This window comes from Cupressus sempervirens, chromosome 7, assembly GCF_028749045.1.
Source record: "Cupressus sempervirens isolate cs-2001-9-10 chromosome 7, ASM2874904v1, whole genome shotgun sequence".
NCBI lineage: Eukaryota > Viridiplantae > Streptophyta > Pinopsida > Cupressales > Cupressaceae > Cupressus > Cupressus sempervirens.
This window is the reverse complement of record NC_143124.1, coordinates 17,012,075-17,036,755: the sequence shown is the minus strand read 5'-3', so window position 1 is coordinate 17,036,755 and position 24,681 is coordinate 17,012,075. Positions and strand designations below refer to the sequence as shown.

The 24,681-nt window shown below is 35.4% G+C and overlaps 1 pseudogene; it reads right to left on the bottom strand.

Annotated features, from left to right (window-relative positions):
* Nucleotides 1-769: 769 nt before the first annotated feature.
* On the bottom strand, nt 770-1,649 carry LOC149545196 (L-idonate 5-dehydrogenase pseudogene; annotated as a pseudogene).
* Between the last annotated feature and the right edge of the window lie 23,032 nt (nt 1,650-24,681).

Genomic DNA, 24,681 nt, shown 5'->3' with positions numbered 1-24,681 from the left:
TACTACTTATCAATCTTTGAATGGAAGCTTATAACTTTATTAAAATCATTATTATTAAAATTAAATAATTTTAAAACTTACCTTGAATGCCATTCATTACTAATTAATCTTAATTAAATCACATTTAATTTAATTAATTAATTAATATATAACATTTCCATATAAATGAACAACCTACAATTCTGAAATTATTAATTAAATACTATTAAATTTCAATAACCAATTTTGCTCCTCAAAATATTAATAATAAGTAATTAAAACTCTTTAATTACTTATCATTTCTCCTTTAATAACTTGTTTTGAAACTCTTAATAGGGTAACAAATATTCTATTAATAATTAAATAACAATTAAAATAATTTCCAATAAATACTTCCCTTTTAATTCCATTTCCATTAAATTAATCTACTCATTGATTTCTAGTAAATCAATTTGCAAATCTAATAGACTCAATATTATCGATAACGATAATTGAATAATTTAAAATCTTCAATTTATGACATTCTCTAACAATTAACCTTAATCAAACTAAATTTAATTAAGTTAATTATTGAATTCTAAGTATAAAACTATATTATACCTTAATAATTGATTAAATTGAATAATTATTATTAACTACCATATTTCTTAATTATATAATAATTAATATTTAATATTACTAATATTTAATAGCAAAATCTTTTAATAACATTATAATTAAAAGAAATGATTTAACATTACAATACAATAATATTAATAAAATGAAAACATAGCAAATTAAAAACAAAGACTTACTTGCGAGTTAGGTCACAGACCGCAGCCCGTAAGGCTGTTGTCATTGTTCTTGTAGTTCCAACACATTCAAAAGTTGCATCAATTAGAGCTCCCATGGCACTACGTATTGCCTAATTTTCACCATTACAATCCTTTTCATCTGAGGACACGAGGACAATAGAATCAACTTCTAATTTCCTTGCTGTTGATAAGCGTTTCTCAACAATATCTGTTAGTACAATTCTAACAGCACCAAAGGCATGAGCAATCAAGCATAGTTGTCAAACCAATTGGACCAGCTCCTAGTATCAACACACGTGTACCATCTTGAATGTTAACACGGCGACAAGCATGCACACCCACATTGAGAGGCTTCACACACAGCACCCTCTTCTAAAGAAACATTGTCTAGTAATTTGTGGCACAAATGCAGGGTGCACCACCTATTGTGCAAGAGATCCATGAGTGGGAGGTGATCCAAAAAAAATTAATTCCTCGACATAAATTATTGCTTCCTTGCTTGCAAAATGAACAAATATTGCAAGGAATCTCAAGCTCCAATGCAACACGATCACCAATCACTAAATTCTTAACAAGTTGACCAGTTTCTATCACAATACTAGCACTTTCATGGCCAAGAACCATAGGCTCTTTCAGTGCAATGTGGGAGTTTCTCATATGCTTCAGGTAGTGCACACCACTCCCACAAACACCCACAGCCTTGATTTTTACTCTTACATCTTCAGATCCAAGAGGCTTCATTTGGCAAGGGAGAATGCGAATGTCATTGAAAATGCATATGTAAACCACAAGATTTCCTGTAAGCTGCTCGTAATTCGAAGGAGTAAACACATAACCTTCCGAAAGTCGTGGTTTTGAATCCAATGACTTATCCATAAAATCCTAGAAGGAAAAGAAACCTACGCTCAACCATGCTACTGAGAAATTTGCCCCTCGTGTCTCAGATTTGAGTTAGTCATGTCATGGATGGCTTTCCAAGCCGAGGTGGCTACTAGACTCAATAATTTTCCATGTTTGTCTTTTGCAGCGATATTTTCCCTATCACATGTTCTCCAGAGTCTACAATGCCCATACAACCTGCAAAACTCATGCATATCCTATAATTGCAATGATGTTTGAAGACACAATTGGTTGAGGCATTGTATCAAACAGTTCGCGTGAGTCTTTAGTTCTTCCACGTTTTGCGTTTATGCCCACGAGCAAGGCGGCTGATCATAAAACTTGAGACTATGGCTCTCCTTTTTTCCTTGGTATTGATTCATAAATCCTTGACTAGGCTCCAAATTTATATGGTGAGAAATACATCCAACAGTCTGTCTACACACAATCATCGTTGTATTCTAAGAAATGATATATGCTTGCAGCATTCTATCAAACAGTTGGGGTGCTCGGTTTATGGTTTCATATTTCAAACATATTTGCTATGAGGCGACTATGTCCTTAATATCAAACAAGAATCCACTTTTTCATGGCTCTCTTAATATGCATCCGACATTCCTCAAAATCCCAAAGTCGTTGTTTTATATTATTCTTATAATGGACGCCTTCATACCTTCACAGCTTTTCTTAAAATTTGTGTTAATTCAAAATCATCCAATCAAGTGGTGCACAAGAATTAATGAACTAAAAGGTAGACTGGATGAGATGAGATCTCAAGAGCACTAAACCCTATAAAAATATGTGATCCTACATGCTGTTGCAACATCAACAGAAATTTACAAAATCCAGACATCATTAAGAGTGCTATTAAGGCAACTATAAGAAGTAGAAAAATAAAACAGAAGATGTGGAGTACAAGCAAATGCAGGGGCATAGTGAAACCTTAATGGAAATCATTTTGATGTGGACTAATCTCCCAATCACATAATTATGGGTTTAACACTTGATGTGACACATTATAAGAAAATAAATTTGGAAATGAGTATTTGATACATACCCAATTATGTTACTTGAAGCCCCCAGTCAACGTTTCTTGCATTGTCCAGTCTCCAAATTAAACAATCTTTAGCATTGCCCAATCTTCCTTTTCTTTTTATATTAATATTTAAAACTTTCTGGACACTAATGCTAATTCGCTATGCCTTAGAAAATCATAGAACAACTCCTTTTCACAGATCTTACTCCTATCCAAAAATTCCTTCCTTCTCCAACATTCACAATTCCTCCAAGAACCATAACCCCCTCCAAGTGACTAGGAGTGCTTCTAGAAGCATATGAGGATGTCAAAGCGTACCAACTTGTAGAAGCCTATGAGCCTCCCCATACACACTAGGAGAGCATGTATTTAAAGGCCTCTAAGATGCATCTAGAATGTGTCGAAAGAACTATGACAACTAAGCACATAACTTCCACGATAAGAAGATGAACATGATGAGGTGTCTAGAATGTTGTAGACACCATGTGCTCAAATAATATGCTAACTCCTAAGTGTAGACAACATGTGCATAATTAGAGTGCAAACTCCTGTGTTGTCTACATGACAACTCCTGAGAATTTGCAAACTCCTATGTGAATAAATATTAAAATAATGCACCTTAATTTATTTAATTAAATTTCTTTATTTAATATTCACTTGACTCCTTTTAAAATTAATTTATTAATTTTAAATCTCATGCACTCACTTTATTAAATCCACTTATTTTATCTTAATATATTTTAATCACATGCACGCATCATGTAATCTAGAATCTTTTAATAATTTTAATATATTTTCCACCTTTAAATTTAGTTTTGAAACTTAATTGATAAAATATTTATTAACTTAAATAACAATATTATTTAGCATTTATTTAAAAATGAACTCTAAATATATTATTATTAAAATAAATATTATCACGTTCTAAATTTAAACTTATAACTTTTATCTTCAAATTTAATTATCTTTATTTAATTAATTTCTCAATTAATTAAATAAAATAAAATGTTAAAATATCCTATTAATTTTTCATTAAATTAAACCATTAATTGAATCTTTTAATTAGGCTTAATTAATAAAAAATTCATCGAGAAAGAGGTTGGCAATAATAGCAAAATGCAAACTAGGGCAGGCACTACACTAATAACCAACTTGACTGCAATGTCAACAATCTCCCCCTTTGGCATTAGTGACAAAAACACTTATCAGTCAAAACTAAATTCTCAAAAACTTCAAAACATTTTTGTTCTTCATCTTGTGTCTTCGACTCGGTAGCATACTCTATTTTTGAAATTTTTCAAAATTGTTTTTGTAAGAGATGTTTCTCTAAATATATGTACATGTATATAATATGATGCTTCTCCCCCATACATATATATTTAATATTATATACATCTTCTCATCTCCTCCCCTTTATACATCATATTTCTCCCCCTTTACATATGCTTTATATACATCGTCTCCCCCTTTTTGACATAAATGCCAAAGGTGTAATCTATACAGTAATAGCCAAAGGTGTAATCTATATAGTAATACCAAAATGTGACAAGAAATCAAAATGTAACTTTAGAATTAGTGTCATTATCTTGTCCCAATTTTCTTACAATACCTTGCTTGTGTGTAATGCAACCTGAACTTTTGTTGATAGTTCTATCATGTGGTATGCAATAGAGAATTTTTTTATCATGGATGAGGGTTTTAGCATGTGCAATATATTTCTACAATGCATCCATGTTTAAGAGAATCATGCGTTGTATGTCTACCAATGTAGCTCTTATCCTAGCTTCTTCTCTTAGCAATTATGCATGCATATCAATTAAAAATCTAATCTTTATATAGTGGGTAGAGTTGTAACTTGGGTCAAGTTGCAACTATTCTGCACTTGAAAGTTTATCAATCTTTGAAAGTTTATCTTTAATTTCCTTGGTGAAATTGGAAGTGTCACAGAGTTTACCAAATAAAGAAGTCACATTGTTGCGAGATGTTTCCAATGAGACTAGAATAGCAGACAAATCTACTTGATGAATTGAAATCTTTTATTCTATTGGCTCCAAAACTTTATTCTCAAATTTCTTCTCTACTCTCTGCAACAATTTCTCTTATCTATTCAAATCTTTGTTGAATTTCTAGACTACTTTTGCTAGCTGAGCCAAAATTGGTTGAGAAGTGTCAACCTTAGTGTTGAGTGCCTCTGCAAGAATGTTCTTAGCATCTTCAAGCACTTGAAATTCTTTATTCCTTTCTTCTCTAAGCCTATGTTTCTTAGCTTTACTCTAAATATGTTCTCCTATTATGTTCATTTGGTCAAGATTAAGATTGGAGATATCCCAATTCAGGATAAGTATCTCCTCATCAAGATCAATTTCTTCTTCCTTTTCTTTTCCTTTACTCAAAACTTTTATACTCAATTGAGGCTTGGTCTCAACTATCCTTGTACTTATTATTTGCATGCAAGGAATGGAAACAATAGTAGAAATAGTAGGACTAGAAGAAAAAGTAGATACTACACTTATTGAAAAAATACCTTGTGTGACCAAACTGATGGAGGAAGTGTTGATTTCTCAGTAGATAAAGAGCTTGTCACTTCTATCAATGATTCCAAGCTAAAAAAGTGCAAATATTGATTGAGTTCTTTTACTTGCAATGTTTGACACAACCAATTTTGCAATAGCTTTCTTGAGCTTGATGTCTTCAATGCTTCACTAGAAGAATGAGGAAGTGAGGCTATGACTACTGCTACAATCTTCTTGGGGTCAGTCTCCTCAATGTTCAAAACCTTTGGTAGATTCTCCTCTTTAGCTTCATGTTCTTGTTCCTCATCATCTATATTGCCATAATGTGTTTCTTCTCCATCATTATTTCCTTCTTCTTCATTGTCATCTTCACCATCATTATCCTTATCACTAACATGAACCACAAAATCACTTTGCTTATGAAGATTGAAAATGTTTTTCCATGTGTTGTTTGCATTCCTTACCACATATTCAATGTCATTAATCAATATTAAGCAAGTGTTAAAATTTAGGGTGAGTTTCTCTTCATTTAGCTTGATGGATTCTTTCACCTCTTAGTCATTCAAGCTTGGCACAAATTGCCTCAGGGTTTGCTCATATATATCTTTAGTAGTTTTCATAGCATGTTCCCATCTTGGCTTGATTTTATCCATTAAATCACTTAGAATCTGTTGAGCAAGCTGGTCTAGAGAATATTTCTATTTACTCATCTTAGACATAACCGTGTCTTCAATTTGCTTCTGCTCCTCTACAGTTCTTATCTCATGCTTTAGTGATTTGAAATTTTCCATACCATCTTCGAAGTCAATTTCCTTCAACTTTTCTTGGAATGAGGGTGGTGGTCATTTGAAGATTACATCTCCTACTTGTTTCTTCCTGGATGCCCTCCTTGTGAATACTACAGTAGATGGCTTTGCAAGTTTGGTTATAATAACCTTACCTTTCTTCTTTATTGGCTCTTCTTCTTCTTTTAACTTTTCTTCATCTTATGTATCATCTTCCTCAATGTCATCTCCTTTACCTTTAGTCAACAAGAGAGTGGTGCTGGTTTGTTTCAACTTTGCTATTCTTTTCTTTCCTTTGTTAACCACCTGAGGGAGTTTTATCTCTAGTTCTATTCTTTTTGTTTCTTCCTCATAAGTCCCAAAGTATGAAGTTTTTGGATTAATAGTATCATTTAATAATGCTTCAATGATATCCTTGGTTTCATCTATATTAACCTTGTAACCTAGAGGCTTGATCAATACAATTCTTGGTCTTACTGCTTGTATGTACACTTTATCACAATCAACCATGAAACAAATATCATCTTTTTAGTCTTCTACAAGTTTCTTTAGGATTTTGAATCTATTATTCATCTTGTCCTTAAATCCATCAAAATAGTTATCCATAATACTAACATAGTTTTCTCCCATTTCTGCTATATACTCATTTATTTGGTAGAGAATAGGTACATCCTTTTCCACACAACTATACCTTTTGATGGTAATAACTTTTGCACAAAGAAAAATAGACAAGTTAAGAGTGAACTAAACTTACAAGAGTTCTTCTTTGAAGTTCTTATGCTCTCCATATTCTCGTTGAACTAATTCAACATCAACTCGGCTAGGTCAAATGACATGTTCTTAACCACTTTGAATGTGAGATCCACTGCTTTGCAAGATACACTATTGAGTCTACTCAAGTTGTATATCTTATGTGCAATTACATACATTCCAAACTTTAATTCCATATCCATGACACGGCTGATCTTTAATCCCCTTCCATCCCATTCGGCACAAGTTTTCTTTTCTAGCTCCACTGTAATGGACACCCCTGGATGTCCCAAAAATTAAACCAAATTGCTGAAAGGAATTATGTCAAACAGTTTGCATTCAACCTCTTATTTGAAGTTAAGAGTGAACTAAACTTACAAAGAAAAATAGACAAGTTAAGAGTGAACTAAACTTACAAGAGTTCTTCTTTGAAGTTCTTATGCTCTCCATATTCTTGTTGAACTAATTCAACATCAACTCGGCTAGGTCAAATGACATGTTCTTAACCACTTTGAATGTGAGATCCACTGCTTTGCAAGATACACTATTGAGTCTACTCAAGTTGTATATCTTATGTGCAATTACATACATTCCAAACTTTAATTCCATATCCATGACACAGCTGATCTTTATTCCCCTTCCATCCCATTTGGAAAAAGTTTTCTTTTCTAGCTCCATTGTAATGGACACCCCTGGATGTCCCAAAAACTAAACCAAATTGCTGAAAGGAATTATGTCAAACAGTTTGCATTCAACCTCTTATTTGAAGTTAAGAGTGAACTAAACTTACAAAGAAAAATAGACAAGTTAAGAGTGAACTAAACTTACAAGAGTTCTTCTTTGAAGTTCTTATGCTCTCCATATTCTTGTTGAACTAATTCAACATCAACTCGGCTAGGTCAAATGACATGTTCTTAACCACTTTGAATGTGAGATCCATTGCTTTGCAAGATACACTATTGAGTCTACTCAAGTTGTATATCTTATGTGCAATTACATACATTCCAAACTTTAATTCCATATCCATGACACAGCTGATCTTTATTCCCCTTCCATCCCATTCGGCACAAGTTTTCTTTTCTAGCTCCACTGTAATGGACACCCCTGGATGTCTCAAAAACTAAACCAAATTGCTGAAAGGAATTATGTCAAACAGTTTGCATTCAACCTCTTATTTGAAGTTAAGAGTGAACTAAACTTACAAAGAAAAATAGACAAGTTAAGAGTGAACTAAACTTACAAGAGTTCTTCTTTGAAGTTCTTATGCTCTCCATATTCTTGTTGAACTAATTCAACATCAACTCGGCTAGGTCAAATGACATGTTCTTAACCACTTTGAATGTGAGATCCACTGCTTTGCAAGATACACTATTGAGTCTACTCAAGTTGTATATCTTATGTGCAATTACATACATTCCAAACTTTAATTCCATATCCATGACATAGCTGATCTTTATTCCCCTTCCATCCCATTCGGGACAAGTTTTCTTTTCTAGCTCCACTGTAATGGACACCCCTGGATGTCCCAAAAACTAAACCAAATTGCTGAAAGGAATTATGTCAAACAGTTTGCATTCAACCTCTTATTTCTCCGTTTAATGTTTTAAACCCCTTATAACTCTAGAAATCAAATGTTTATTTGTTTGTTGTGTTTTGTGCATGGAATTGGTATCATACAACATAAACAAGAAAGAAACTACAATAATATGCAAAGTGGAAATGAACTACAGCCAATAAAATGTTATTTTCAGAATTCATAAAACCAAATACATGGCAGATTTACCAACTCACTAATTACTTTAGCATTATTGACATAATACTCCAGCCCATGCTTTCGAACTTGCTGCTACAGTACTTTGTCCTTCAATCAGTCAACTACCTTCGTAATATCGTTCCCTCAAAGCGGCACAAGCGTCGGACAAGTAGTGAAGAAGATATGAGCAAAATACCAAATCTGCCTGTAGTCGGAAATGCAACTAAACTGTCTGATAATGAAGCCAATAACAAAGAATTCCAAAGGCCAAACCCCAAGGGAATGACGTCTAGAATGTTACAAAAGAGGATAAATGTCCTCAAATGCCAAGAACGGAGCTGCAACTCACACACCAATTTCTTCTCATATTCAACCTCGCTAATGAAGCCACAAATGCTTCCTTTTATTCTATTTCCAAGGGTCCGCTCAACTCATATGGGCAATGTGGGATAAAAGATGTGTAGTATATAAAACATTTATTAAAATACCCCTTATGTCTCCCTTGGTTACACATCCCCATAAAATAAATAGTAAAGTAACACTTTAATATTTTACAATTAAATTAGGCGTTACTTTAATAAAACTTCAGGCATTAAAATGTATTAGCAATCGGACTCCGAATAATGCGAGTGATAGTTCATCGAAAAGCTCTCATCGAGGAGTATCAAATCCAATCACCAAAATTGACTTGCACTGTGTCCTGTCGACTTACTAAAAATAGTAAGTATGCCTAAAACTGAGTAAATCAACTTCGTTTTGGCCCAAACTGGAAATGAATAGGCCAAAACACTCCAGGATCCCATTAAACCCTTCGTTAGCCCTCGAGACCATGTAGAACAAGGCTAACGCACACACACTTGGTCAACTGCTAAAAGATGGGATCATTACATCCACTTGAATTAGGGTTTTAGTCATTTTAGCTTTGGTTAGCATTGGAAGACTTGTGATCCTATGAATCATTTTCTTTGTTATCACAATAGGTTTCTCTAACCACAACTGCCCATTATGCACATAGTTAAGAATAAATCTTATCCATTTAATATAAAAGTCTTGTGGCATGTGAGGAATGTAAGTCAAACCCTTTGCTTCAAGGTGTTGATGTTTTAGTTTTAATATGCCATTCACACACAATTTTTCCAATGACTTGTCCATTTCCAGAGTTCCTATGTCTTGAATTGAATGTAGAAAATGTGAATGAATATCATTAATCAATAGTACATTAGCTAGGATTTGAGATTGAGCACTAGTTGGGTCTAGGCTTTCCGCAATAGCCAGACTAAGGTTAAAGTCTAGTGCCTTCCATTCCACGCCTTGAACTAACATTTTAGATCCTTTCTTTGTCTTGCTACCAATGGATGTTGTTTGCATTGTAGGGTTTGCAAAGACACAGAAATCTTCAATAGTAATTCACATGGATCACTTGGATGCACTAAAATTTCTCTGCACAAATAGCTCTTTGAAAATTTGCAGTGACAAATGAATTTGATTTTTCCTTTTTATCAAATTTTGCCTTTTGATCACCATAAATGCCTGGTATAATTGTTTGGTTAATGACAAACTACCACTTCACTTGCATTGAATTCTTTGTAGGGTCATCCATGACTCGATGTCCACACAACAATTTTAGTGACTCTCGACCTTGCTCGGTAGGGTCTTGCAACCTAACCTCGCTCGGTAATGACTAGCATTTTCTGTGATACTCGGTGATCCCTTTGCATCTTGAATGCTGATATGGATCTTTCCATTCTGTTGACTGGAACTGATGTAAGATGTCTTCTTTGGAATCCTAGTTCTAGTTCTCCTTGTGGTAGATCAAGTAGAAATGCTTGAAACACCCAATTCTTGAGTGACATTTGCTTCATTTCTTAGATTAGCATTCTCAAAAAAAATTGGAATCCATTGCTATCTCATCTACTTTCTGATGTTATCAGCTTTTGCCTTTTTTTCATCTTCAATTCTTTTAGTGTTCATATTGTTCTTGGAAAGATGACCAAGTTCTATACAAATAAAACATCTTCTAGTGGTGTCTCTTTTCCTAGTGTGATGTTTTACACAATTCATTCCAATGTGTCCAAATTCTCCACAGTAATGACATATGCACTAAGTGTTGTAGTCCCAACCAAATATAGCTTTTATAATCTGGGTATGTGCAGGACCATGGTGTGCCAAAAAGTGGCAATGTGAAAAAAATAGAGTTTGAACACGTCTAAAAGCGCTTCAAAATCCGTTTTGACTTTTTTTCACCTATCCGGGTACCAAACCTGGAAAGTAAGGCCCAAGCCTTATCGGATATCCGATTTGAGATCGAATATCGGATCTCATATCGGATATCGGATCTCATATCGGATATCTGATATGAGATCCGATATCCGATATCGGCGACATAAAAATTGGAGGGAAAAGGCACAAAAATTAGAGGGGAAAACAAATTTGTAAGTGATATAACTAATTTGAGTTATGAAATATGTAAAGATATAATATATAATCTATAAATATATAATATAATAACATAACTATTATATATAAAATAATATATAATCTATATATTATATAATAATATTATATTATATTATATATATATATAACGTAATGTAAAGATATAATATATAATCTATTAATATATAATAATATATTATGTTATTATTATTATTATTATCTATAAATATAATATATATTATTATAATATATTATTATTATTTTTACTATATTTTTATTAAATATAATAACATAATATATTATATATATGTTATTAATACATATTATTATTATTATCATATATAAATTATAATCTATAATAGATTATTATTATTATTATCATATGTAAATTATAATATATAATATATTATGTTATTATTATTATAATCTATAAATTACATACATACATACATACATACATACATACATACATACATACATACATACATATATATATATATATGATTGTTATACTATATTATTATTATTTTTACTATATTATTTCTAGTGGAGTCATTTATATGAGTCAAAAGGGCTCACAGGATGACCTATGACCCCTTTCGACACATTCCATGACGACATAGGTCCCTAAGGGATCCTACGACCCCTAGAGACATATTGGAATAGTTTATATGGGTCGTAGGGGGTCACAGGATGACCTATGAACCCTTTCGACATATTACAAGATGACATTTGTCTCTAGGGGTCCTAGGACCCCTAGGGACATATTAGAATCATTCATATGGGTCAAAGGGGGTCATAGGGTGACCAATGACCACCTTCAACACATTCCAAGATGACATATGTCCTTAGGGGTCTTAGCATATGTCCTTAGGGGTCCTAAGACCCCTAGGGACATATTAGAATCATTCATATGCGTCGAAGGGGATCATAGGGTGACATATGACCCCCTTCGACACATTCCACGATGACATATGTCCCTAAGGGTCCTAAGACCCCTAGGGACATATTAGAATCTTTCATATGGTTTGAAGGGGGTCATAGGGTGAAATATGACCCCCTTCGACACATTACATGATGACATATGTCCCTAGGGGTCCTACGACACCTAGGGACATATTAGAATGCTTCATATGGGTCAAAGTGGGTCATAGGTTGACCTATGACCCTCTTTGACCCATTAAATGATGACATATGTCTCTAGGGGTTCTAGGACCCCTAGGGACATATTAGAATCATTCTTATGGGTCAAAGGGGCTCATAGGGTGACCTATGACACCCTTCGACCCATTAGATGATGACATATGTCCCTAGGGGTCCTAGGACCCCTAGGGACATATTAGAATCGTTCTTATGGGTCAAAGGGGGTCATAGGTTGATATATGACCCTCTTCGACACATTACATGATGACATATGTCCCTAGGGGTCCTAGGACACCTAGGGACATATTAGAATGCTTCATATGGGTCAAACGGTGTCATAGGTTAACCTATGACCCCCTTCGACCCATTAAATGATGACATATATAGCTAGGGGTCCTAGGACCCCTAGGGACATATTACAATCGTTCTTATGGGTCAAAGGGGGTCATAGGTTGACCTATAACCCCCTCTGACCCATTACATGACGACATATGTCCCTAGGGGTCGTAAGACCCCTAGGGACATATTAGAATGTTTCATATGGATCAAAGGGGGTCATAGGTTGACCTATGACCCCCTTCGACCCATTAAATGACAACATATATCCCTAGGGGTCCTAGGACCCCTAGGGACATATTAGAATCTTCAACCCATTACATGACGACATACGTCCCCAGGGGTCCTAGGATCCCTAGGGACATATTAGAATCATTCATATGGGTTAAAGGGGGTCATAGATTGACCTATGACCCCATTTGACCCATTACATGATGACATATGTCCCCAGGGGTCCTAGGATCCCTCAGGACATATTAGAATCGTTCATATGGGTCAAAGGGGGTCATAGGTTTACCAATGACCCCCTTTGACCCATTAAATGAAAACATATGTCCCTACCGGTCCTAGGACCCCTAGGGACATATTAGAACTGTTCTTATGGATCAACGGGGGTCATAGGTTGACCTATGACCCCCTTCAACCCATTAAATGATGACATTTGTCCCTAGGGGTGCTAGGACCCCTAAGGACATATTAGAATCATTCTTATGGGTCAAAGGGGGTCATAGGTTGACCTATCACCCCCTTCGACCCATTACATGACTACATATGTCCCTAGGGGTCCTAAGACCCCTAGGGACATATTAGAATCCTTCTAATCGGTCAAAGGGGGTCATAGGGTGACCTATGACCCCCTTCGACCTATTACCTGATGACATATGTCCATAGGGGTCCTAGGACCCCTAGGGACATATTAGAATTCTTCATATGGGTCAAAGCGGGTCATAGGTTGACATATGACCCCCTTCAACCCATCAAATGATAACATATCTCTCTAGGGGTCCTAGGACCCCTAAGGACATATTAGAATTATTTTTATGGCTCAAAGGGGGTCACAGGTTAACCTCTGACCCCCTTCGACATATTACATGACGACATATGTTCCTAGGGGTCCTAAGACCCCTAGGAACATACTAGATTCGTTCATATGGGTCAAAGTGGGTCATAGGTTGATCTATGACCCCCTTTGAACAATTAAATGATGGCATATGTCCCTAGGGGTCCTAGGAGCCCTAGGGACATATTAGAATCATTCTTATGAGTCAAAGGAGGTCATAGGTTGACCTATGAACCCCTTTGACCAATTACATGATGACATATTTCCTTAGGGGTCCTAGGACCCCTAGGAACGTCTTAGAATTGTTCATGACCCATTACATGATGACATAGTCCCTAGGGGTCCTAAGACCCCTAGGGACATATTAGAATCTTTCATATGGGTCTAAGGGGGTCATAGGTTGACCTATGACCTCCTTCGACCCATTATATGATGACATATGTCCCTAGGGGTCCTAGGACCCGTAGGGACATATTAAAATTGTTCATATGGATCAAAGGGGGTCATAGGTTGACCTATGACCCCCTTCGACCCATTAAATGATGACATATGTTCTTAGGGGTCTTAGGACCCCTAGGGACATATTAGAATCATTCAAATGGGTCAAAGGGAGTCATAGGTTGACCTATGACCACCTTCGACACATTACATGATGACATATGTCCCTAGGGGTCCTAAGACCCTTAGGGACATATTAGAATGCTTCATATGGGTCAAACGGGGTCATATGATGACCTATGACCCCCTTTTACTCATTAAATGACAAGATATGTCCCTAGGGGTCCTAGGACCCCTAGGGACATATTAGAATTGTTATTATGGGTCAAAGGGGGTCATAGGTCCCTTCGAACCATTACATGATGACATATGTCCTTAGGGATCCTAGGACACTTAGGGACATATTAGAATGCTTCATATGGGTCAAAGGGTGTCATAAGTTGACCTATGACCCCCTTCGACCTATTAAATGATGACATATATCCCTAGGGGTCCTAGGACCCCTAGGGAAATATTAGAATCATTCTTATGGGTCAAAGGGGGTCATAGGTTGACCTATGACCCCCTTCGACCTATTACATGATGATATATGTCCCTAGGGGTCGTAGGACCCCTAGGGACATATTAGAATCATTCTTATGAATCAAAGGGGGTTATAGAGTGACGTATGACCCCATTTGACTCATTAAATGATGACATATGTTCCTAGGTGTCCTAAGACCCATAGGGACATATTAGAATCGTTCTTATGGGTCAAAGAGGGTCATAGGTTGACCTATGACCCCCTTCGACCCATTAAATGATGACATAAATCCCTAGGGGTTATAGGACCCCTAGGGACATATTAGAATCGTTCTTATGGGTCAAAGGGGGTCATAGGTTGACCTATGATCCCCTTCGACCCATTACATGATGACATATGTCCCTAGGGGTCCTAAGACCCCAAGGGACATATTAGAATCCTTTTAATAGGTTAAAAGGGGTCAAAGGGTGACCTATGACCCCCTTCGACCCATTACGTAACGACATATGTCCATAGGGGTCCTAGGACCCCTAGGGACATATTAGAATGCTTCATATGGGTCAAAGGGGGTCATAGGTTGATCTATGACCTCCTTCGACCCATTAAATGATGACATATCTCCCTAGGGTCCTAGGACCCCTAGGGACATATTAGAATCATTCTTATGGCTCAAAGGGGGTCATATGTTAACCTATAACACCCTTCGACATATTACATGATGACATATGTCCATAGGGGTCCTAGGACCCCTAGGAACATATTAGATTCATTCATATGGGTCAAAGGGGGTCATAGGTTGACCTATGACCCCCTTCGACCCATTACATGATGACATATGTCCCTAGGGGTCCTAGGACCCCTAGGGACATATTAGAATCATTCTTATGGGTCAAAGGAGGTCATAGGTTGACTTATGACCCACTTCGACACATTACATGATGACATATGTCCCTAGGGGTCCTAGGACACCTAGGGACATATTAGAATGCTTCATATGGGTCAAAGGGTGTCATAGGTTGACCTCTGACCCCCTTCAACCCATTAAATGATGAAATATATAGCTAGGGATCCTAGGACCCCTAAGGACATATTAAAATCGTTCTTATGGGTCAAAGGGGGTCATAGGTTGACCTATAACCCCCTCTGATCTGTTACATGACGACATATGTCCCTAGGGGTCCTAGGACCCCTAGGGACATATTAGAATGCTTCATATGGGTCAAAGGGGGTCATAGGTTCACCTATGACCCCCTTTGACCCATTAAATGACAACATATATCCCTAGGGGTCCTAGGACCCTTAGGGACATATTAGAATCTTCGACCCATTAGATGACGACATATGTCCCCAGGGGTTCTAGGATCTTTCGGGACATATTAGAATCATTGATATGGGTTAAAAGGGGTCATAGGTTGACCTATGACCCTGTTCGACCTATTACATGATGACATATGTCCCCAGGGGTCCTAGGATCCCTAGGGACATATTAGAATCGTATATATGGGTCAAAGGGGGTCTTAGAGACTTATGTCCCTAGGGGTCCTAGGGACTTATTAGAATCATTCTTATGGGTCAAAGGGGGTCATAGCTTGACCTATGACCCCCTTGGACACATTACATGACGACATATGTCCCTAGGGGTCCTAGAACCCCTAGGGACATATTAGAATAGTTCTTATGGGTTAAAGGGGCTAATAGGGTGACCTATGACCCCCTTCGACCCATTAGATGATGACATATGTCCTAGGGATATATTAGAATCGTTCTTATGGGTGTAAGGGGGTCATAGGTTGACTTATGACCCACTTTGACACATTACATAATGACATATGTCCTTAGGAGTCCTAAGACCCTTAAGGACATATTAGAATGCTTCATATGGGTCAAAGGTTGTCATAGGTTGACCTATGACCCCCTTCAACCCATTAAATGATGACATATGTACCTAGCAGTCCTAGGACCCCTAGGGACATATTAGAATCGTTCTTATGGGTCAAAGGGGGTCATAGGTTGTCTTATGACCCCCTTTGACCCTTTAAATGATGACATATGTCCCTAGCGGTCCTAGGACCCCTAGAGACATATTAGAATCATTCTTATGGGTTCAAGGGGGTCATAGGTTGAACTATGACCCCTATGACCCCCTTCGACAGATTACATGATGACATATGTCCCTAGGTGTCCTAGGACCCCTAGGGACATATTAGAATTGTTCATATGGGTCAAATGGGGTTATAGTTTTACCTATGACCCCCTTCGACCCATTACATGACGACATATGTCATTATGTAATTTGTCGAAGGGGGTCATAGGTCAACCTATGACCCCCTTTGACCCATAAGAAGCATTCTGATATGTCCCTAGGGGTCCTAAGACCCCTAGGGACATATTTTATCATGTAATAGGTCAAAGGGGATCATAGGTCAACCTATGACCCCCTTTGACCCATATGAACAATTCTAATATGTCCCTAGGTGTCCTATGACTCGTAAGGATATATGTCATCATGTAATGGGTCAAAGGGGGTCATAGGTTGACCTATGACCCCGTTTGACCCATAAGAATGATTCTAATATGTCTCTAGGGGTCCTAGGACCCCTAGAGACATATGTCGTCATGTAATGGGTTGAAGGGTGTCATAGGTCACCCTATGACCACCTTTGACCTATAAGAACGATTCTAATATTTCCCTAGGGGTCCTAGGACCCGTAGGGACATATGTCATCATGTAATGCGTTGAAGGGGGTCATAGGCCAACCTATGATCCCCTTTGACCCATAAGAACGATTCTCATATGTCCCTAAGGGTCGTAGGGACATATGTCGTCATGTAATGGGTCAAAAGGGGTCATAGGTCAACTTATGACCCCCTTTGACCGATATGAACAATTCTAATATGTCCCTAGTGATCCTAGAACCCCTAGGGACATATGTTATCATTTAATGGGTCGAAGGGGATCATAGGTCAACCTATGACCCCCTTCGACCCATATGAACGATTCTAATATGTCCCTAGGGGACCTAGGACCCCTAGGGACACATGTCGTCATGTAATGTGTCGAATGGGGTTATAGGTCAACCTATGACCCCCTTTGACTCATAAGAATGATTTTCATATGTCCCTAGGGGTCCTCAGGACATATGTCGTCATGTAATGGGTCAAAGGGGGCCATAGGTCAACCTATGACCCCCTTTGACCCATATGAACAATTCTTATATGTCCCTAGGCGTCCTAGGACCTCTAGGGACATATGTCATCATTTAATGGGTCAAAGAGGGTCATAGGTCAACCTATGACTCCCTTTGATCCATATGAACAATTCTAATATGTCCCTAGGGGTCCTAGGACCCCTAGGGACATATGTCGTCATTTAATGGGTCGAAGGGTTTCATAGGTCAACCTATGATCTGCTTTGATCCCTATGAACAATTCTAATATGTCCCTATGGGTCTTAGGACCCCTAGGGATATATGTCATCGTTTAATGGGTCGAAGGGGGTCCTAGGTCACCCTATGACCCCCTTTGACCCATATGAACGATTTTAATATGTCCCTAGGGGTCTTAGGCCCCTAGGGACAAATGTCTTCATGTAATGGGTCGAAGGGTGTCATAGGTCAACCTATGACACCGTTTGACCCATATGAACAATTCTAGTATGTCCCTAGGGGTCCCAAGACCCCTAGGGACATATGTCGTCATGTAATGTGTCGAAGGGGGTCATAGGTCAACCTATGACCCCCTTCGACCCATAAGAATGATTCTAATATGTCCCTAGGGGTCCTAGGACCTCTAGGGACATATGTCATTATGTAATGGGTCGAAGGGGATCATAAGTCAACCTATGAGCCCTTTCAACCCATATGAATGATTATAATATGTCCCTAGTGGTGCTAGGACCCCTAGGGACATATATCGTCATGTAATTGGTCAAAGGGGGTCATAGGTCAACCTATGACGCCCTTTGACCCATATGGACGATTCTAATATGTCCCTAGGGGTCCTTGGACCCCTAGGGACATATGTCATCATTTAATGGGTCGAAGGGGGTCATAGGTCAACCTATGACCCCCTTTGACCCATAAGAACGATTCTAATATGTCCCTATGGGTCCTAGACCCCTAGGGACATATGTCATCATTTAATGGGTTGAATGGGGTCATAGGTTGACCCATAAGAACGATTCTAATATGTCCGTAGGGGTCCTACGACCCCTAGGGACATATGTCGTCATGTAATGCGTCAAAGGGGGTCATAGGTCAACCTATGACCTCCTTCGACCCATAAGAACGATTCTAATATGTCACTAGGGGTCCTATGACCCCTAGGGACATATGTTGTTATGTAATGGGTCGAAGGGGGTCATAGGTCAACCTATGACCCCCTTTGACTCATATATATTAATAATATACATATATATTAATAACATATATATATATGGTTATTATATTTAATAAAAATATTACGTTATTATATATATATTAATAACATACTTTTATATATATATATATATATATAAGGGGTCATAGATCAACCTATGACCTCCTTTGACTCATATATATTAATAATATACATATATATTAATAACATACATATTAATATAATAATATATATTAATAACATATATATATATGGTTATTATATTTAATAAAAATATTACATTATTATATATATATTAATAACATACTTATATATATATATATATATATTACGTTATTATATTTAGTAAAAATAATAATAATATAAATTATATTTATAGATTATAATGAGAATAACATAATATATTATTATATATTATATGTTATATCTTTACATTACGTTATTATGTATATATATATAATTTATTATAATACATATTTACATAGTAATATAACAAAAATAATTTATAAATCATAAGCTATAAAATATTATGTTATAATATATATTACGTTATTATATATATTAATAACATATATATATATATATAACTTTATTATATTTAATAAAAATATTACGTTATTATATATATTAATAACATACTTATATATATATATATAAGGTTATTATATTTAATAAAAATATTACGTTATTATATATATATATATATATATATATATATATATATATATATATTACTTTATTATATTTAATAAAAATATTACGTTATTATATATATATATTAATAACATACTTATATATATAATATATATATATATTATGTTATTATATTTAGTAAAAATAATAATAATATAAATTATTTTTATAGATTATAATGAGAATAACATAATATATTATTATATATTAATATATTATATGTTATATCTTTACATTACATTATAATATATATATATATAATATATTATAATACATATTTACATAGTAATATAACAAAAATAATTTATAAATCATAAGCTATAAGTCTTAAATCTGGTTTTCCCTCCAAAATGGGTTGGGATTTCAAATTTTCCACCAAAATTCACCTAGCCATATCGGATATCCGATTTCAAATCGGATATCCGATTTGAAATCCGATATCCGATTAGGCTTGGTATTTACCAAGCCTACCCGGTCAACCCAAAAGACATGTTTGAAGAGGGTTTTAGTGATACTCAGACTTCGGGTAGTCGTCTGACAATGTTATTTTGATTGAAATTGAATGAAACGAAAAGAGTTTTTTAATATCGCTCTCAAGATTCCATCAATATAATTTCTGTCAAATTCTGAAATTGATAAGTATTTATTAGTTAATTATCAATGAAGATTATTGTAAAGTGTTGATTAACATAGTGATTGAAAAACAGCTATAATTTTCAAACGGTATAACATTTTTTAAATCTAAAAGTTGCGTCACATTCTATGCTTCGCCTAGTATAAGAAAAAATTAAATAAAATTAAATTTGGTAAAAATTTCTATTAGTTAAGGTGGTCAGACACGGGACTCTTTTTTTTTCAAAAAAATTTTGGTAGAAAATTCATATTTAATTATTTATTTGGAATAAAAATATCAAAAAATATGCGTCACATCCGGGCATGAGTCTACTTTTCATATCTATAATTATATTAAAAAAATATTATCATTTGATTTTTATTAAGGTGGTCAGACATACACCTACTTTTTATTTTTGCCCTGAAATTTTTGTAGTACTGCATTAAAATTCAAACTTTTGACCAATCAATTATTTTTTTCTCCTGATAAGGCCTAGTAGTTTAGAAACTACATTCAATTTCCTACAGATTATTTTCTTACAACTTTTTGATATAAAGTCCATAACCACTTTAAAACTATGTGTTAAGTTGACATAACCCTGATTTTCTAATTTTTCACTGCCACTTAAGGCCATAGTTTGGTACACCATGATCCTGCACATACCCATCTATTCTATTGGATTCAATGTCTTAGTTTTGCATTCAAAATATTTGTGTCCATACTTCTTGCATTTGTGATATATGCCTTCAAATTTAGGTTTCTCTTTGCATTCATTAGCTCTATGACCATGTTGATTGCAATTATAGCATTTTACATTGAATTTAGCTTTGTCATTGCTCCAACATTTTTTTGATGTATGACCTAACTTACCATAGTGATTGCAAGTAGGTTTTTGATTATTTTGAACTCCTTGCTTGGATGATTCACCTTCTTATGTATATCTAATTCATGCTTATCCTTTCTCTCTGTATTAGATTTGTTCATTTAGTTGATCCATGTCTGCTTGAGATTTCATCATTCTCTCATTGGTTTTCCTTTCAGTGTTTAGATCATTTTGCAATCTTTCATTCTCTGATCTTAGATTCATGATTTCTTCATTTGCATTGGTGAGATGATCAATGAAGTCTTCCTACTAAAGGGATAGGTGTTGAATTTTATTGTTCTTTCCTTCTCTCTTCTTTTATGTTATTTTTCTCTTTGATGACTTTACACAATCTTTCTGACTGGATTTCTTGCTCTCTTCTTAGCTTTCTTACTTCTTCTTGAAGTGTACCATTATTTTCTTATAGCTCATTGATTACCTCATTAGCTTCATCTAGATTGTTTGTTGAATGGATGTCTTCAATTCTTTCTTCAATGTAGAGTTGGTCATTTATCTGTATTGTAAGATATTTTCTTCTTTTCAAGGATTAAGAGAGTTTCTCCTTTGCTTTCTTGAGTTTCCTAATAGCCAATTCCAAATCCATCTTTTCATTTTCAATATCCTTGTCAAGTCTGAATACTTCCATAGCCTCTGATCTTTGTTTAAGTTGTTAAACTTCTTTCCTGAGAACCACAAAGCTCTGATACCAATTGTTGGAAATATATGATGGGCTAAGTTACTGAGAGGGGAGGGGTGAATCAATAACCAATAAAACTCAATCCTTTAATTACTAATTAATCCTTCATGTGTATTCTAATCTAATTGCATGCATGAAAAACTAAAAGCATTAAAATATTCATAAAACTTTTGACACACAATATGGTGACACAAAAATCTTCCAAATAGAAAGTAAAATTGGAGTGGGGATGATACCCACAAGCTTTAATAGTGTAGTATAAATTTGGCCTGTTAAGGCTTATAATGATCACTTCTAATCATTTTCCCTATTAGGAGCAATAAGGACTACTAGGTCAACCTTGCAAAAGGATTTACAAACATACAATGAAGTATGCACTTGGTAAAGAGATTTACAAAAGACTGTTAAGTCTACCTTGTGAAAGGATTTAATTGATCAACCTGTTAAGATGAAATAGTGGTTGATCTCTAATATGTAACTTGGTTTGTTGAATGATATTCCTTTGAGTGTAATGATCACCTTACTATGATAGATAAATCTTTGCTACTCTGTATACTATTGTAGCCTGTGTACTTCACATTTTTTCTCTTCTCTGCTTGTTACATTACTTTCATTTTTATTTATTTCATGCCTTTGGATGTGATACAATACATTACATATATACCAATCCAAATTACAATTCAACAAAGTCAACTACAATACAAGTTTACACAAAATACACAAAGTCAGCCCAACTACAAGAACTCAGGTTCTGAAGACTAGCTCTGTGAGGTGTTGATACTCAGTATCCACTGTCAATGCTCGTCCTCATCATGCACTTGATAGATGTAGAAGCTTGATCCATACTATCACTTCCAAGTAGTCTAAACTCGATCTATACTGGTGACTTGTTGAATACTATGAAACTCATTATATAAATTAAATCACTTGACTCGCACTACATAGCTCGGTCAATGCTATCCCTATGAGCTCGATATAAACTGAATCACTTGGTTAACACTGAGTGGCTTGGTCAACACTAGATTCACATCACTATAATTGTGAGCTTGGTAAGCACTACACAATGCAGTTTGTACTAAGAAACTCGGTAAACACTAAGAAGCTTGGTTTACATTAATGATCACAATCCTAGTAGAAACTGCTCGGTGCAAATTGAATGTTGTTCATTGAACTCAATAGCAACTTTAGAACTCGGTAGAGTCTAAATTCTTGGTTAATACTATTAACTATACAATAAGCTTGGTAAATACCAAATAAGTGTGTGTTACTAATAACAGACTTGACTGCAATGTCAACAATAATGAGAGGCACCAAGGGAAGATACCTAAGCTGGTCCCCATACCTCTGTATGCACAAGTTCTAATTTCTCACTTTTATTTTCCTTCCCAATCTTCACAAAACTCACTCTCTTTTGTTTTCTATAGACACAACTTTCATAGAAATCGATATTAACACATTTTAGACCTAGTAAAACATTCTTTGAATGAAATACTTTCATACCTTTCTCACTCATGTGCCCAAGTTTTTTGTGCCACAGCATTGTACCAAAATCTACAGTAGCTATTTATTCTCCCTGCTCAACTACTACAACTGTTCCTGAACATTCATTTTTCTCTAAAACAATCAAAGTACAAGGAACAATATGACCTATACAAAGATATAAGGTGCCTACTTTCACACCATTTTCTACTACAAGGGAACCTTTTGAAACCTTGAAATTTTTATCAATATAAGTAACTACACAACCCTCATCACCGAGTTGCCCTGCTGAAATTAAATTCTTACTCAACCTTCGAACATGTCTTTCCTTATGTAGTAGCCACTAATTCCTATTCTACAACTTAATCTTAACTTTTCCCTTTCCAACAATTTGACAAGGTTCATTATCCCCCAAATAAACAAGCCCAAAATCCCCTTGGACACAATTAATGAAATAACCTCTATGAGGTGTAGCATGAAAAGAAACACCATAATCTAAAACCCATGAATCATCAACACTTTCTAAAGATAGAAGAAAAGCATCCTCTTTGGATTTGTTACTTACCACATTTGCCTCCTTGTTCCCTTCTGGTTTATCTCCTTCATTATTCTTTTGAATCTAGAAATCTTTCTTCTTATGCCCTAGTTTACCACAATACCAACAATCTCTCAGTCCTCTAGATTGAGACCTCTTCCCGTTGACTTTGCTCTTGATTTCTCACAATTTCTAGAATTTTTTCCTCTCTTAGATGTTCTACCTCTGCTTTGTGCGTTCAAAGTACTTCTTGACATAGATCCACCTGAGGTTTTCCTACGAGTTTTCTTACTCAAAATAACATCGATCACATCATCATATTTTAGGGTATTAGATTCAGAAATAGAATTACTCACAGCCATTACTAAGTGATTCCAACTTTTAGGCAAAGAACACAAAATCAAGAGAGCCCATCGATCACATCATCATATTTTAGGGTATTAGATCCAGAAATAGAATTACTCACAACCATTACTAAGTGATTCCAACTTTCAGGCAAAGAACACAAAATCAAGAGAGCCCTAATTTCTTCATCAAAATTAATACCCACATAAGATAACTGACTAGTAATAGTATTAAACTCATTTAAATGATCTGCAATAGATCAACATTCTATCATTTTCATATTAAATAAATACTTCATGAGAAATACCTTGGTTGAAGTGCAGGGTTTTTCATACAATTTTGCTAAGGTTTGCATCAACTCTCCCATCATCTTTGCTTTTGTAATATTAAATTTCATTGATGGTGCCAAGCATAATTGAATGCTTCCAAGTGTCTTTCTCTCTAAAATCTCTCAGTCCTCATCTGACAAAGCTCCTTATTTCTTAGATTTTCCTTCCAATGGCTTCCATAAATCCTTATGATAAAGATAGTCTTCTATTTGCATCTTCCATAACTGAAAGTTCTGCCCATTTAACTTCTCCACCTTCAGCTTACC